At 43.3% G+C, this 16,713-nt stretch overlaps 1 long non-coding RNA gene across 1 annotated transcript in view; it reads left to right on the forward strand.

Moving 5' to 3' along the window:
• Positions 1–313: 313 nt before the first annotated feature.
• LOC142015437 (uncharacterized) overlaps positions 314–16,713 on the forward strand; it is a 31,175-nt gene continuing 14,775 nt past the window's right edge. Inside the window, exon 1 of the long non-coding RNA XR_012646150.1 lies at positions 314–751. This is a non-coding gene — a long non-coding RNA (uncharacterized LOC142015437). The remainder of the gene's footprint in view (positions 752–16,713) is intronic.

Here is a 16,713-nt window from a genome sequence, read left to right on the forward strand (position 1 = left end):
ATCAGAGTTCAAAAGGAATCCAAGATGCATTGACCATGATTTTAAACATAGCTGTTTAATCTTATCTGAACTGAAAAAATTGAAATGCATATAATTCTGGAAGCTGGGTACTATGGTGACCTGTAGCGAGGTGCTGTGGCCTCCCCCAGACTCAGAGGTGGAGGAGGCTACTCAGAGTCCCTGGTGTGCGGGCCCTGAGCCAGAACAGTGGTGCTCCGCCCCTCAGAGGGTGGCACCTAGAGCCAGGAGGGCCAGGGGTGGGGCTCGAGGCCCATTAAAGGCTGGGCTGCCAAGCAGGGAGGGGGCTGCTGACCAGGCTCCTGGACGCCAGGAGTGGGGAACCCGCCGCTGCCCAGCTGTCAGCAAGAGTTACCCCCCAGCTGCCCAGACTAGCCTGGGCAGCCACAGACAAGGATGCCCTTGGGCTACTACCCAGACTTCCCAGATCTACTGGGGTCCTCACGCCAGTGGAGGGCCACCCTCCCCTGACGCCCAACCAGGACCAGAAAGACTGACCGGGGCTAGTTACCCAGGGGCCCCAGAAGCAAAAGATCCTGGAGGTCTGCCAGACGCCCACAGCGCAGAGACCTCCAACCACCTAGAGCCCACAGTCCTGCCACCGCCGGACTACCCCAACGACATCGAGATGTCTGACTGGCCAGAGCCACCAAAGGCAGACTACTTGGACAAGACCTACCAGCTGGCACCGGCCAACCAGGATGACTGGGACCCCACACCAATGGAGGTAGAGGTAGGAAGTGGCCCGGGGAATGCACTCCCTGAGCCAATGGCAGTGTGTTGCAGTCTGGATCCCCACTGCCAAGCTCAGGTGTGAGCAATCCGTAGGGCCCCAGCGGGTCGCAGTGGAGTGGGAGGGCCTGCAACCCCTACCCCGCTCCCTGGCGGAATTACCCATCCAACGTGACTACTACCACACCCTGAATCGAGGGCTGAGCCTCCAAGCCACTGTTTGACTACTGCCCTGCCCTGAACTGAGGGCTGGGCTCCCCGAACTGTTCAATTTAACTGTAGCTCTGCCCTGAGCCAAGGGCGGAGCTCCCAAACTGTTTGTAGAACTGCTGCCCCAACCTAATCTGAGGGCTGGTCTTCCCAAAATAGCTTGTGTGACTGTTGCCCTGCCCTGAGCGAAGGGCGGGCCTTTAACTGTTTGGCTGATGGCTGCCACTCCTGGACTGTGGGCGGGGCTCTCCAGCTGCTGGCTGACCGCCAGCCGGCCCTTAAAGGGGTCAAAGCCCTGGGCCAGCTAGACCTGGAGGGCAAGCTGTGTTGGCCCACCCCGCCCAGAGGGGGCACTGCCGTAAGACAGGGTGTTACATGACCAGATAGCAAATATAAAAAAATCTGGACACTTTTTTTGTGGGGAGGGATGGGAAAATTATACAGGTTGAAACACTCTAGTCCGGCATTCTCTTATTTGGCAACATCCATAATCTGGCATGATTTGAGTTCGCCACAAGACCACTTATCATGAGTGTGGCCAAGTTTCCTGTGGTTCCATAAAGTTTGTTTACAGCAAACAGTCCTGACTCAGTGTTCTGGGCTTTTAAAAAAAAAAAAGATAGTCCTGTGGCATCTTTAAGACTAGCAATATTATTTAGTAGATGCCGAGGTTTCGTGGGACAGGCCCACTTCTCCAGATCTGAAGAAGTGGGTCTGTCCCACGAAAGCTCAGCATCTAATTAACAGTTAGTTTTGAAGGTGCTTCAGGACTGCTTTGTTTTATTTTGTTAAGATATGGACTAACACAGCTACTTCTCTCAGGCCAATTCTACACATGCCACTTGTTCCAAAAGTGGCATGCTAATGAACACCCCAGAAAATGCTAATGAGGCACAGATGTAAATTTCTGGTGCCTCATTAGTATAAGGTCACATGATTCAGAGTTCGGAAGAAGCTGTGCTGTTATTTAACTGTAATTTATCCCTTAATGTCTTCTAAGAGCCCAGTAAGCAGTGGAAGTGTTGGTTACATGCAAGACAATATTGACATCCTGTGGTCTGGGAAATTTTCTCATTCAGCACCAGTCACATTCCGAGTGTGCTCAACTTGAGAGGGTCAACCTGTAGTATATAAAAAAAAAAAGCCCAAAGCCCCTAATATTAGGATGTCTGGCCACCCTGGTGGGTATAGGCTTCTTTTGAATTATAACCTTTTGTTATATTTTGGACAAAATTTTTTCCTAGCATCTATACTGCACCCACCAGATACCCTGCACTCGTGAAAGGTCTGTCTGCATTTGTAAAAGACATCTTCACATGGGTTTCATTTCAGGCTGGCTGGAGTGTGGCAGATCAGCGTCTAATGTGGGTGACACTTTGCTTGGCCATTGGTGTGATATGGTCAAAGGAAGTGTCCCAGAGTTGCACTGCCACAAACATGATGTTTCCACATTAGTTCTGGACCAGAGGAGGGATTAAGAAACTGGCTTCCTGATGGTTCAGCAATTACTAGAAGGCATTCAGGTGTTGTGGGTGGATTACAGTGTCTTCAGTCTTGCATAAAGTCTAATGGTGACTGTAATTTCTCCAGTAGGCTGCTTAACTGCTGTTGGTGCTGAGGTTATTTGAAGGTGGTTTCAAGGCAAAGTGGTCATGTCCATTCCTTAAAAAGTGCTTTTTCAGACCAGCCCAGTCTTCCATCTGAAGAGGGCTGGCACACTCTTCAATAGCACATCAGTGAAGTCAGGGTGTTGTTTTTTGGGAGGAGTTATTTTTGGTTACTTATTAATGTGAGAGGAGAGGAAGAAAGATCCTAAGGGAGTTAACCAGCTGATGAGTACCTCTGGGACACTTCTGCCTTATTCCTATTGACTTCGAAGGCAGCTTGGTGGGACTCTGGGCTGCTTTGCTGTGTTTGCAATCTAGGATTGGTTGCTGACTGAACGGCCAAGGTTGCCCTGCAGTTAAGTAGAAAGCGCCTTTTTCTAGCTGGGCTCTTTGAAATGAGAGCAGTGCAGCATTTTTTTTAAACTATACAACTGTGATTAGAGGTGATTGAGCAAGGAGTAAGTCACCCATAGGCACCAACTCTGTGGGTGCTCTTGGAAAAAATCAGAAAAAATCAAGGGTGCTCAGCGCCTAATGGCGGCCCTGTGGATCAGTGCCTCCTCCCCCACTTTTCTTGCACACCAGTAACCCCACTCACCAGCTGTTCAGTGGGAAGCAGCAGATACTGGGTTGCAGGAGGAGGGGAGGGGGCATGAAGAGGTAGGGGAAGATTTGGGTGATAGAGTGATTTGGGGCAGAAAGGGGTTGAGCTACCCACACCAAGTTCTTTATCCCTTCCACACTTCAGGGACAAATACACCTTTACCCAGTCCTGAGGGCTCCATGTGTGACCCTGTTAATTTAAAGTCCCACCTTTACCCAATTCTTAGGGCTCAGGGTGTAATTCCCTGTGGGTATGCAGGCTCTGTGCCACTGAAAAAGCCTTACACAGTAATAGTCTTATCCTCTATTTATTTACAATTACCAGGAAAGCAGAATGCATGCTAAGCACACAGTATTACGCTCACCAACCCTGACAAAGGCAGGCAGACTTCCCTGTTGGACACACAAAGTTGGTCGCTCTGCATACTGGTTGCCGCACCTCAGGGTCTGGCAGCTCTGGTCTTGGGGGCGAGTCCTCCCAGGTTTTTCCATTCTTCTTCTTCTTGCTGTTCTTTTCCTTCCTTCCTTCTTCCCCTTTCCTGCTATTTTCCTTCTTGTACTCCAGTTTAAGTAGTGAAACTTGAGTCCTGCTTAGCTATGTTTTGACTGATCATTTTAGTATAATTTTACTAACTAATCATATCCTACTGTAACAGAATTACCCAACCAATCAATCCCACCACTCTACTTTGATTAGCACTTAGGAAAATTAATTATACAGCAGACAGAAGCAATTACAAACAAAACAGAGATCACACAGAAAACACTGGAAAAGTGAAGACAATCATCTTAGAATGTGGATTCCACAACCCGTTATTGATAGGTAGTTTCTTGACAGACAAAGTGCAGTTAACTAAGTTTTCTTTATGCATCTTGAGATCTGCTTTCTTTCATCTGGTGACAGTGAGTGCTCTCCCTCTTCACAGCCTGGTATGACACTATTTTAACAAAAATTTAGATGGAATGTGATTGGCAGGTTCATGGAGGACGAAGTGTAGGGTGGAGGCAGTTGGGCACTCCCTTCTGACTCCATTAGGAGCTTTCTAACTACCTGCAAATTAAAAAAGGAACCTTACAATAAAGAAGAAAGATAGATGAAATGCTAAGGACCGGTACAAAACACTAGCACAATCATATTAGAAGAAAAGCATTTTGTGCCTTAGCTTTTCTTAGCTTTACTTACCCGTGGCAAGGGATGTGAAAGGCAAAAATGAAGTGGTTCTACCAATTTATGAATGGAAATGCAGAGTGAGTTGCTTCACCATTCTGTTTGCTGGCTACCTCCCCAGTCAGACAATACTGGCTTGAAACAGCTAGCCATTGTCCAGATCCCCAAGAAACAATGAGGAACAAATAAGTGGATGCAGCATGAAACTAAACAGAAAGCCCCAGTCTTTTAAAATTAAGAAAGGTTGTAGTTTTCCTTACTCTAAAGAAGTATAATGATTGAAGGAAAAGGAAGAAAAAAAACCCCTGCAAATCCATTTAAAAAGGATGGGTTTAGAACTGAAGAACACCCAGAAGATAAGGTACAGTCCTGAGGTGGGAAGCTCTCCATCAGTTCTGCATCCCTCCTGCAGCTAGCATGTTTTCTGGAGAACTGTTGTAAACCAATAGGTAACTCCTATTAAAAATGAATTTTATCTAATATGAAAGTGTAAAATCTGAGGTTGTACCTCCATGCTTGTTTTCTGTGTAACCAGTATGTGTGCTCCCCCCTTGCTATTTCATATTTGAATCCATGTTTTTTCCTATTAAATTATCTTTGTTTTCATCCTAAGCAGGACTCGGCCGTGCAGACTGTGTGGTGTGTAGGTGTATGCCAATGTTTTCTCCTGTTCCAGGCCCCTCGATCTTACTAGCTGGTCAACCTTAATGATACCTTCACCTTAGCCCAAAACCTTGTGAGATTGGCAGTGTTTTGGGGATTTGGGCCGGCTCAGAAATAGAACTAATTGTTTGGTCCCATCTGGTTTTTGATATAATGTGAACTAAAATTAGAAATGCTGTTTCTAATCTTGGAATTCAAATACAACCCACACTCTGCAATATCAAAGGCTTTGGATTCAAAATGTCGTGCTTCCCCCCTCCACCTCCCCATGAACAGCAAGTCTCTTAAGCCAATCTGTGTGTCAATGGGAAGCCAATCCAGAGAGGAACAACAGTGAATAGGCAGAATTCCACTATCCAGTGCCAAAAATAGAGTTGCTGTCATTATCAGATCAGCACCTCAATACAGAGCACTACGCTGCAACCCCTCACATCATCACAAATGCATGTATCTCAGTGCTAATGATGTTCTTTTCAATTATGTTCAGCTGGAGACGTGGAAGAAAGGGGTAGCATTAAGCCCATATATTTTTTATTATAAAGGAAATCCAAGTGATTTTTATGCTTGCTTTCTTGTTTTTCCCTCAGGCATCTCTCCCCAGGCAGCCTTCCAAATGCAAGGCCATCATGCAAGCAAAAAACTAGGATGGGCAGTACGCATAAATTGCCTCGACATTTTATGGAGGCGGGATAAAGGGGGATGTAAAACAGAGACTGAGGGTAGGTCTTTGCACATCAGAAGATCAGGGAAGAGTGGTTAAAGCGTAGTGGCTAGCAAGATCCTGGAGTTAAAAGAAACATTCTGTCCACAGCTTTTGATCATTTCTTTCCTAAAGGCCTTTAATATGCTTTAAAATTAAGTCGTGACATTTGATTAACCTTGTTTGTTTATTTTTATTTGTGTTGTGTACTAACATCCAATGACCCCATTCAGCATCAGACCTCATTTAAGTAAGTATTGTACAAAGATGCAGTGAGACACAGTCCCAAGAAATCCCCTGTTTACTTTCAGAGAAGAGGAAGGAATCAAACAATAGCCATCCCAACTGCTGAATAGTGACAAAGAGACAGAGTGCTAAAGTGCTACATGTCTGCTTTATTTTTTAGCCCAACTGCTGTGTAACTGAGCCAATACTGGCTGAGTGATTTCTTGTGTGTATCGCAACAGAAGCGTGTCTTCAGACTAATGAAGAAGTGACCTTATGAAGTAATTCAGGAGGGTTTATAGGGCCTCATGGAAGAAAACAGGGAGCTTTTTGTGGCAATTTTTTTTGTAATTTGGGCTAACTGACATAATAGGGACTAGTGGAGGGAAGAAACAAAATGCTAGAGTGGCTCAGCAGAGATTATTGTGAAGTGACTTGAATGTCAGGAAAGAGGTGTGAATGCAGTAAGAAAATAAATGGGTATAAAAGTGGCTATAAATAAATGTATGCTGGAAATTAGAAAAAGGGGTTTCTAACCATATGCGGAGTGAGCCTCTAGAACAGGGGTCTGCAACCTATAGCTCCGGAGCCGCATGTGGCTCTTCAAGGACTTCTCTGTGGCTCCCAACGCTATGATTGCAAAGTAAGAAAAAAAAAAACCCTCATGATTACGTTTGATAAATGATTAACATCTAAAAGCCCAGCGATGATTAACTCATATCTAAATAGCAAATGATATGTGATCTCACACTGTTGGATAACTTCCCCTTCAATACGTGCAGTGCATTGTGAGTGCATCGTATCTGTGTTTTGAACATGTTGGTAATATAGTATTGATTTGGAAAAGGTAAAGTAAGCTTGTGTCATTCCTGCTGTGAGGGGCAATACACATTTTAAGAACAAATTCTGAAATTAAACATAAAGTAAAATTGGCATAATTAAAATAGGTTTTAGAGTGACAGTCAGGAAGATAGTGTTACAAACACACACGTGAAGTGTGAGGAAACAGAATAAGTAAAAAGTTTGTGAACGTCTTCCAGTGAGCATGTATCAGATTATAAATCATAGTGTGTACGCTGTTCTTAAAATAGGGGTTACAAAATGTATAGTTTGACGTAATTTATTAAGGACTGTCTTTTATTTGCAGGCATGGCAGCTCTTGAATTGTTAAGGCTTTTACCAAACTGGAAAAACATGGCTCTTCTTACTGCTTTCATTGCTGACCGCAGCTCCAGAAGAAATTTCCCAATAGGAGTAGTGGTAGCAAATGACAGAAAACTTGATATAATGGGAATATGCACCAGGGTTGTCTGTGACAGCAGGAGACTGGACTCTGGTCCAGGAGGTCCTTTCTAGTCCAATGCACTATTTTCCTTGTCAAGGCTGTTCCCCACTCTGACACTCTGAGTGCAGTAGAAGGGGGAACCACAAGAGACCTTAAAAGTACCTTGCCTCTCTAGGCTTCAGCTTAAAAGCTTCCCAAGATCACTGATTCCCTAGCCCTGGGAGGTAGCTGCCACCACCCAAGTAAGAAACCCAGGAAGACACATTTGGGAAGTTTCCTGGTGAGGTAACCCCAAGCTCTTCACCCTCCCTTAGAAGAGAGCTTGAAATCAAAGAGGATGAAAATAAGCTGCAATCTGACCTTTCAGTCTTATTCATACACAGACCCCTTCTCTAGGACACAGGAATCAATGATTGTCTTAAAAAAAGGTTGATTTATTACTAAAACAAAAGATATACATCATAAAGAACACTGGGTTGCTAGATATTTCAAAGTAACAGACACAAAAAAGTTAGAGTAAAGCACAGAGAATGACTTCCCTGGGATTCAGTTTAAAAATTACAGTGTGCAGGGTGTCCATAAGCCAGCCTGAGAATTCCCACACCAAACCCAAAATTAAGAACAACCTGATTCATCTGACTAAATATTTCATTTCTACTTACATATCTGTATGACCAGATATTCTTGAGACTGGGATATTTATTCAATTCCTTAAACCTGCACAGGCTTAAACATCTCTCTCTCTCTCTCTCCCCTCCCCCGCCCCCCCCCCCCCCGGACACACAAAAGAAAGACTCCTCAGCAGGTAACTGCTTCCATTTAGAATAAATCTCCCTCTCTCTTCCCATTGGCTCATCTTTACCCATTTTTATAATTTTTATCTTTTTTCTGGCTGTTTGCCAACAGAGAACCTACTCTGTCTGGTTTAACCCTTCATAGGCATTCATTCAAGACATTCCTATACTCCAATAAGTGAACCATTGGAGCTATTCAAAGAGAAAGTAATATGGTCAGGACAATTAAACAAAATGATAATCTTAGCAATTACATTTTGCAGGAATAGGAAGATGGGAGTGGAGATTTCTGTACCTCAGACACGAGGTGATAAGTGCCTTACATCCTGGACAAAGACAAACTTGTATACTGGAAATGTTATGTAGTCTGGGAGCATCATTTGTACACAGCCTGGGTTTGTGTGGGAAAGAAGAGGGAGCTGTTACAAATAGTTGGCAGGTTGTGGCAGAAGTGACTAGAAAGATGGGGGAGAAGTCACGGTGACAATGAACTGGGGAGATGCAAATGTTGGGGAGGAAAGATCAGGGATTCATGTATTGCAATCTTAAATTTAACCTGATGGCAAACTATCTGGGAAGAGCCAACAGGAAGACAGTCTGAGTTGTGGTATTAGTGGGAGGAAGCAAGGAAGCCAACTATTACTTCTGGGCAGCCTTTAATCTGGGTGAGGTGCCAGCATTGTAGCCAGTGCTAATTCACAGCCTCCTTTTTGTTTCTCAGCCAAGGTAGGCATTTATCCTATCTCCATCCTAACATAATTCGTTGATCTTTATCTGAAATCATGCAGAACTTTTCTGGCAGCCACTGTGTTCTAGCTTATGCATCAGGGTCGCAGGGAGTGCACATTTCTCAGCTGATCCTGCATCTGATACCAGACCTGTCCAATCACATCAGCAGTTGTCAGTTATTATGATTCTGCACTGTCCCACAGCATTGCAGTTCAGCTTTCCAGAAGCCTGACAAGAAATTAGCTCACAAGGACCAAGAGAAGCATTCAATGGTGTCAGGTTATCTTAAAATGAAGATTATAAATTGGAAGGGGAAAAAAATAGAGCACCATAGCTGCTGCTCTGATCAAGGAATAATGGTGTCATTGCAATCGTAAGCAACCTCCACACAGACCAGGACACAACAGCTTAAAGCAGGGTCAGACCCTGCCAGAACAATAGATACAAAACCTGCAGACATCTCCACAGCGACGATGATCTGTATTATATTGTTTGGAATCACCAAGTTTATGACAAAATCACTTGCACATAGATAGTTGCTTTCCCATTTATTCCATTTCATATTACAAGCTGGCACCCACCAAAACTGCCTGAGCTAACCCCCGAATTATCTAACTCAGTTACTATGCTCCTACAACACAGCTTTCAAGATTTATAGATTCTACACATGCCTGCCTATTACAACACTAAATGCCCCCAATATCTTCTCAGTGTGTGAAACCAGACAATTACTATTCTGTCAGAGAAACTTACAGGAAAAAGATAAAAGACAAACTCGCCCTATCACCTGTGGTTGAACACAAAGAAATCACTCTATAGCTGACCTAGTAGCCTTCATGGTCAAAGAAAATCTGCGAGATACTTTCAAAAGCTTACCCGGTAGACACTAAAAAATGATGCAGTGAACAGAGACATAAGATTTATGGCTTTTCACAACAGTCTCTAACCTGTTAACTCCCTGTTTTTATCCTATGACTGCAGAAATGTTAATGGAACAGTCTACCATGAATGGTCCCTGAGAAAATGTATTAACTAATGCTAAACAGTCTGTTCCACCTTGCATTTTGCTATGGCTCTGCGCATATTTTTCACAGACCTGAAGTTCTGGGTGGCTCAGTTTGTCTGTCTTACCAGCAGTAGTTGGTCCAATAAAAATATTACCTCACCCACCTTGTCTCTCTAACAGGCATTGCAAGCAAATGAGATAATGTTCACGTGGCAAAGCAGATGTTTCAAAATCTTGTAACTGAATCCTGACTTATTGTCCATAGTACTGATAGTGCCCAAGACATCTCAAGAGCCACATACTCATGCAGCACCAGCCACTCATAAATTCTCTGTGAAAGGCTTAATTTAAGATAGAAGGTAAAGATTAAATAGGGAAATAATTTTTGATTCCATATGAACTCTGGCAGATTCCAAGTGTGCATGGTTGTGGGTTTTAGAGGTGTGGGATGCCTTTAAGAGGGAAGAAGAAAGTTTAGCAGCACAGGAGGAGACAAAAACTTAAAGTGAGATGGACATAGTAGCAGAGAGGTAGCCGTACTAGTCTATATACTATCAAAACAAAAAAGCATGATGTCTGTTTTGTGCTCTCAGACAAAGAGTTAATGGGCACAAAACAGACATCAAAACATTCCTGATCCACAAACCAGTTAGTCTACATTTTAACAGAGTGGGCCAGTCTGTTAATGACTTGAGAGTTTGTGTCTTATTGAAGAAGAATCTTCAGTCTGCTTTTGAAAGAGAAGCTGCTGAACTCTCTTTCATATTCAAATTTGACACATTAACATGTGGTTTGAACCGGGATGCAAATTTTCTGGGAAATTATAGGGACTCTTTCTCATACTTGGCTTAATCTAATTCTTGACTCCAGCCCCCCACCCCTCTGCTCTCTGATTTGCTCACCTTGATAATTTTTTTCTGATTTGTCAACTTTGATTACTGTTTTTGGTTCTCTATGCCTTAAATATTGATTCTGTTCTGGTATGGCTATGGTCTGAAGAAGTGAGTCTGTCCCATGAAAGCTCATCACCTAATAAATTATTTTGTTAGCCTTTAAAGTGCTACTTGACTGCTTTTTTGTTTTGTTGGATGGAGATAGAGTCAGCAATTTCAAATCTAGACACATATAATATATGAGTGAAGTTAGACAGATAGTGTTTCTTGATGAGGAAACCGGCAAGACTGAAGGAGGGGAGAAGGTCGGGTGGTCATGAGATTTTCTTCAGCAAATTAAGCAGTATGAGAACAAAAGGGGAGGAAGCATATGTTGTCACAGGATTAGAGAGAATGTGCTTTGCAATGAAATGAGAGTAGTGGATTAGGGTGAGTAGTGAAGCGAATAGAATGGAGAGAACATAGATTAGTTTATGGAGACTGAAGAGTGATAAATGGAAGGAGCATGGAGAGAGCAGAGACTACCATCATAAATATCGTTGTATTGTAGGAGGGGTAAATTAGAGAGGTGTGATGCTGGCAGACCATATGCCATCTCGTGCCATGGCCTTTACACCTCACTGACCTTTGCTAAATGCATAGCTGGAAACTGGTCTGTGTTAGTATTATTTAAATGGATGTTAAGTTTAAAAGAAGTTGTGTAGTTTTTAGACTTGATGGCTATGTCTACACTAGCCCAAATCTTCGAAATGGCCATGCAAATGGTCATTTTGAAGATTACTAATGAGGAGCTGAAATGCATATTCAGCACCTCATTAGCATGCCGCTGGCCGCAGCTCTTCAAAATTGCTGCTTTTTGCTGCCACGTGGCTTGTCCAGATGGGGGTCCTTTTCAAAAGGACCCTGCTAACTTCAAAATCACCTTATTCCTATGGATTTCAAAGCTGGCGGGCTCCTTTCGAATAGGACCCCTGTCTGGATGAGCTGCGCAGTGGCCAAAAGCGGCAATTTCGAAGAGCCGCAGCCGGCGGCATGCTAATGAGGTGCTGAATATGCATTTCAGCGCCTCATTAGTAATCTTCAAAATGACCATTTGCATGGCCATTGCAAAGATTTGGTCTAGTGTAGACATGGCCAATGAAATGCATGTAGGATTTTGCATGTATCAATCTCACTTATCAGCTGTATCACATGCTGTGAAGCTGAATGTTGCATTGTGAACTTCTCTAAGGCTATGTCTAGACTGCAGCCATTTGTCAACAGAAGCTTTTGTCGGAAGATATCTTCCAATAAAATTTCTGTCAACAGATCACAGCCAAATTGCCTAGCAGGTTGCAAGACTGCCTAGCCTGCCTCTTGACAAAACAGTCAACCAGAAGCACAGAAGAAAGGGCTGACTGGTGTCCCGGAAGCTTGTCTGTTGAAAAAGAGCCCCCCAGAACATCCAGACAGGCTTTCTTTTAACAGATCTCTGTCGACAGAGGTGTTATGCCTCCTGGGGAGCGGCATAAGACTGTTGACAAAAGCTCTTCTTTCTGTCAATTTCCTGTTGACAGAACACTTTGGAATGTGCAGGCTCCATGGATTTTGTTGACAAAACTGGTGTTTTGTCAACAAACCCTTCAGTGTAGACATAACCTAACTGTGTAACTCACCAAATTGGAAAGAGGCATTACTTCATGTAAAGTGCCTGATGTCAGATAATAAAACATGCAGGATATTCAAACTGGAGCCATCATCCAGGCATGCCCTGCCTCTGACCCCAGCCAGGCAGTGGGCAACTGCCTCCCACCACCCTCCCAGATGGGCAGTGGTCATCCGGCACCACTCTGATGGCCCTGACTAGACAGCCACCCTGCTCTACTGGCCCTGGCCAGGTTACTGGTTCCATGGCAGCTACAGCAGCCAGCCCCAGCCAGTGAGCTGGCCCTGAGGCATGCTGATTAACTGAATGTGCTAGTTCACTACATGTGCTGGTTACCCAGGTGCTGAATAACTGAGCTTTTACTTCAACTCATTTCTTTTTCTCATTTAATATGTCTTTAGTTATTTTATTATAAGACTGGCTACAAGCATTGTCTCTGGTTGCAGTTTAAGGTACAATTGACGTGGGGTAAGTGACTGGTCCTCTGAGACTGGAAGTAATCTTGAATATTATGAATTTTGGTGTGAGAGATCATCTGTCACAAAGGCAAAGTTGTCTGGGTGACAGGACAGACCAGACTATCCGCAAAGACTGCCTGTGGCTCTATGGTTAGGCTCCAATAATGCTTATGGAGCCCACTTTGCTACTTATGTAGTGGAATTTAAGTGTAGAACTCTCAATCAATGTGGGGCTAGTGCCCTGCTTGTTGACACACTGACCTGAGGTTGGTACTAACACTTGTGAGCTACTCCAGACAGCTTGGAAAGGGGAGCCTTTGGTGAGACGAAGCAAAGGTGGGAGAAAGGGATTCAGCGATTCAAAAATTAAAGGAGAAGGATTTAGTAAAGGCAATTCCAGTCAGTGGTCATGTGGAGAAGCATTACCAGAAGGGCTGAGGTTTGGTACAGTTTGTACAGAGCCCTGAGCAGTGGAAAGAATAGAGGTGCTCGATTCCTGCAAAATGCCAGAAGAGACTATGCCTCGGAGCTGCAGTCTCTCCCATACTGAGTGGTGTGCATGGATTTGGAGTCTGCTTCATAACCGTCTTCAGCATGGTGCAAACTGTTGTTTGGCATGCTTGGCGTCTGCCTCTTCAATTCCCTTGCCAAGTGATTTGTTCTCCAGAAGGAACAAGGATCTGGCACTGAAATTGCCCAGATGTGTGAAGGATGGGGAGATGCTGCTTGTGTGTCTTCCCTCCCCTCCCTCTATGCGCACCCAGGCACAGGTAGGTTGCAATCCGACTTTAAGTAATTTAGAGGGTGCTTTCTGCTGCTTCTCTTGGCGAACTGGAGAATTTTCTGTTGGCTCTCTGTCACATTCTGACATAGCTAATCAGTGTTGCCACCTTGTGAGGGAGTGATTATTGTGCATCTGAGAAAGTGCAAAAGGAAGCCCTCTAATAAGGCTCCAGGGTTGGCTTAGATAAATGCTCTAACCCTATACAACCTAGCAGCAGCTTGTTACCCTGAGTGACAGGCAGCTACAATAGAATTCTTCCAAGCCTGGGAACAAGATCCAAATTTTCACACCAGTTTAGCCCATCTCCAATACTTACCATCGTCAATATCCTTGTTTTTCCTTTTTTTAAAAAAAAAAGCAGGTCACAATAATTTAATTGTGTGTCGTTGTGTTTCTGCTTTGAAAGGCTAAATAGTTGGCAAGACTCCTAAAGCAGGATTAGACTACAGACCAGCTCAGACAATGCTTCCAGGCATAGGGGATGTACTGCAGAATCAGTTTAATAAAGTCTGATTAGATTGCTTTCTCTGGTCAATTTGAAGCACACTGGCCACAGGATAAATCATCTTTTTATCTCATTGCTTTGCTCTTTTTCTTTTTTGTGTTGTATTTTTACAGCATTAACCATATTTTAACAGCTATTCATCTGCAGATGCTAAGGAGCATAACACTGATTTCCTTGGTGTCTGCCTGCCACTTGCTACCAATCCTCACCCTAAAGGGTTCAAACACAATTTACGTGGAATCTCTTATCAGATATTTCCTTTTTAAAAAATAAATTCTCTCATTTTCTTTTATCTTTATTGACTTGTCTGTATTACCATAAAATACTTGTGGCTTTCTTATCCAATCTATCAAGAAAATCACTCGTGCACAGAAAACTATTGTTATGACTAACGCAATGGATGTTTTTGGCTTTTGAAATCTTTTTTTGTACTGAATAAGTGTGTTTGGGGAGACAATCACATGTTCTGAACACTTCTGTCTTGGTTTGTTCTTTAACCAGAGGTAGTAAAGACTTTTTTAGAATGTACAAAGCAAAATTCTCTGAAGGGGAAGGATGGTGTAGTGGTTAGAGCACAAGGCAACCATGTCCAATTCTCTGCTTTATCATTCACTTTCTCTGTGACCTGAGACAAATTACTTAGCCTCCATGTTCCTCAGCTGCTCACGTGTAAACTAGGGGTAATAGTTTTCCCAGTGGTGGTGGTGTGAGGATAAAGGCATTAAAAGATTGTGAAGTGCTTTGTATCTACTGATGAAAATAATATATAAAATAGGTATTATTATTATTTTACCACTTTTCTCTCTCATACTCGAAGTAACCAGGTTCTTACTGTGCTAATTTCCTGCCTACACCTATGATCATGTATGGGGTAGCACAGATGAAATCAGTCTAAGACAATGGTTCTCAACTTATTTACCATTGGATGTGGGCCACATCCAATACTACCAGTATGGTTCTGAGGCTGTCACATGGGCTGCAGCTATGTGAGGCCCAGAGGCCACTCGCAGCCCAATCTGCAGGCTGAGAACCATGGATAAGCCATATTTTAACCTATTATTGGCCTTTTTTAAAAAAGTGACCTTTTACCCAGTTAGTGGCACAGCTTGTAGAAAGCGAATTACACTCAGGTACGTCTACACTGGCAGTTGAGTGATGCAACTTTTGTTGCTCAAGGGTGCAAATTCTTGCTTTTGAATAACAAATGATTTTCTTCAGCAAGTGGCAGTGTTAACACCACGTTGTTGGCAGGAACACTCCCCTGCTGACAATGTGAATGCTGCTTGTTGGGGGAGGTGGAAGTGTTTTGTTGTCAAAAAGCTGACAAACAGCGGCAATACTTCCTGACTTTTAGCAGCACAGCCATGTCAGCAAATGCTGTGACATGCAGACAAGGCTCTTGTCTTGCCTGACTTTCAGTGGCCTATACATCAGTGGTCCTCTACCTGTTTCTTGGCCTGTATCTTATCTAGCAACACATAAATACCATTTGCATGGTATGCACTGCCATTTGCATTCCACCTTCCAGCCAAATAATTAGGTTTATATCATATATCTTTACCATCAATGATTTTATTTTAATAGGTTACAATAGCACTTAAGAAATTAATTCAGCTACTATTTCCTGTGGTAGTTGTAAAACTATGTAATAAAAACAACAGTTCTAGTTACCAATGATCCTAATTCAGCACTAGCCATTGAACCAGTATGATTTCCAATTCATGCGACCATATTCGGTGCTATGGGGCTAGTCCTGCAAGGTGCTGAGCAATCCCCTTGCCCTGAGTGTGAGACCTTTAAGGACTGCATCCTTTACATGTACTCAAACAGCCATGGCACTGGGATTGGTTGAATTAAAAAAATGCCTTGCTTTACATCAGTTGCTTGAATTCTGTAAAAGAATGGCTAACAGGATTTAAAGGAGGGGAAACATATAGCATCAAAGATTTCCAGAGTTTCATTTAAAATGTTTGCTGACAGTGTGTTCATGCCTATTTGAAGCTATTTGCATTAAGCCAATCATTTAAAACAAATTATGCCCATGTGGTTTATCTCTTCTTGTTTCCTTCCTGTTTATTTTCTTCCAGTCTAATTAACATTTCTTTCAGATTAAGTTCATCTGATCTATTCAAAAGAGGTGAACGCTGTATTTTATTTTCTGTTCTGAAAAGCAAACATTCTGCCCTGGCTCTTTCAGGCTGCAGGGATGGCCATGAGGTACTTCCCAACTCATCTTAATGGCTTTGGGCCATTGCTGAGAAAGTCCTGCGGAAGACATTTACTGAAACACCCCTTTTCTCCTGTAAAATAGAGTGCAGGATCTTCTCAGGTAGCACTTGCTGCCATTGACATCATATACACCAAATCTGGAGTGGGGGTGGGCAGGGATGGACATGCCCTAAGCTGGTGCCCAACCCTACCTGACCCTGTTGTATAACCAGCAGGCAGGTCACCTGAGGTCCTCCAGTCTCATTCATTCATGAGAGTGGCTCTTGCTCAGCTGTTACACTGCTGAACTGGAGGATGTGAAAGACCGTCTCAACCATTTTTTCTATCCCAGCCGTGAACACCCTTTCTCAGGGTGGGGCAGGATTTTGGGTCCTCATCAAGGTTTTTTTATTATTTTATGACTACCATCCCTTTAAATCTCTCTGCGTTTTAAACTACAGGTGTATCTTATTTATGAAT

Source organism: Carettochelys insculpta, chromosome 6 (genome assembly GCF_033958435.1).
Source record: "Carettochelys insculpta isolate YL-2023 chromosome 6, ASM3395843v1, whole genome shotgun sequence".
NCBI classification, from domain to species: Eukaryota; Metazoa; Chordata; order Testudines; family Carettochelyidae; genus Carettochelys; species Carettochelys insculpta.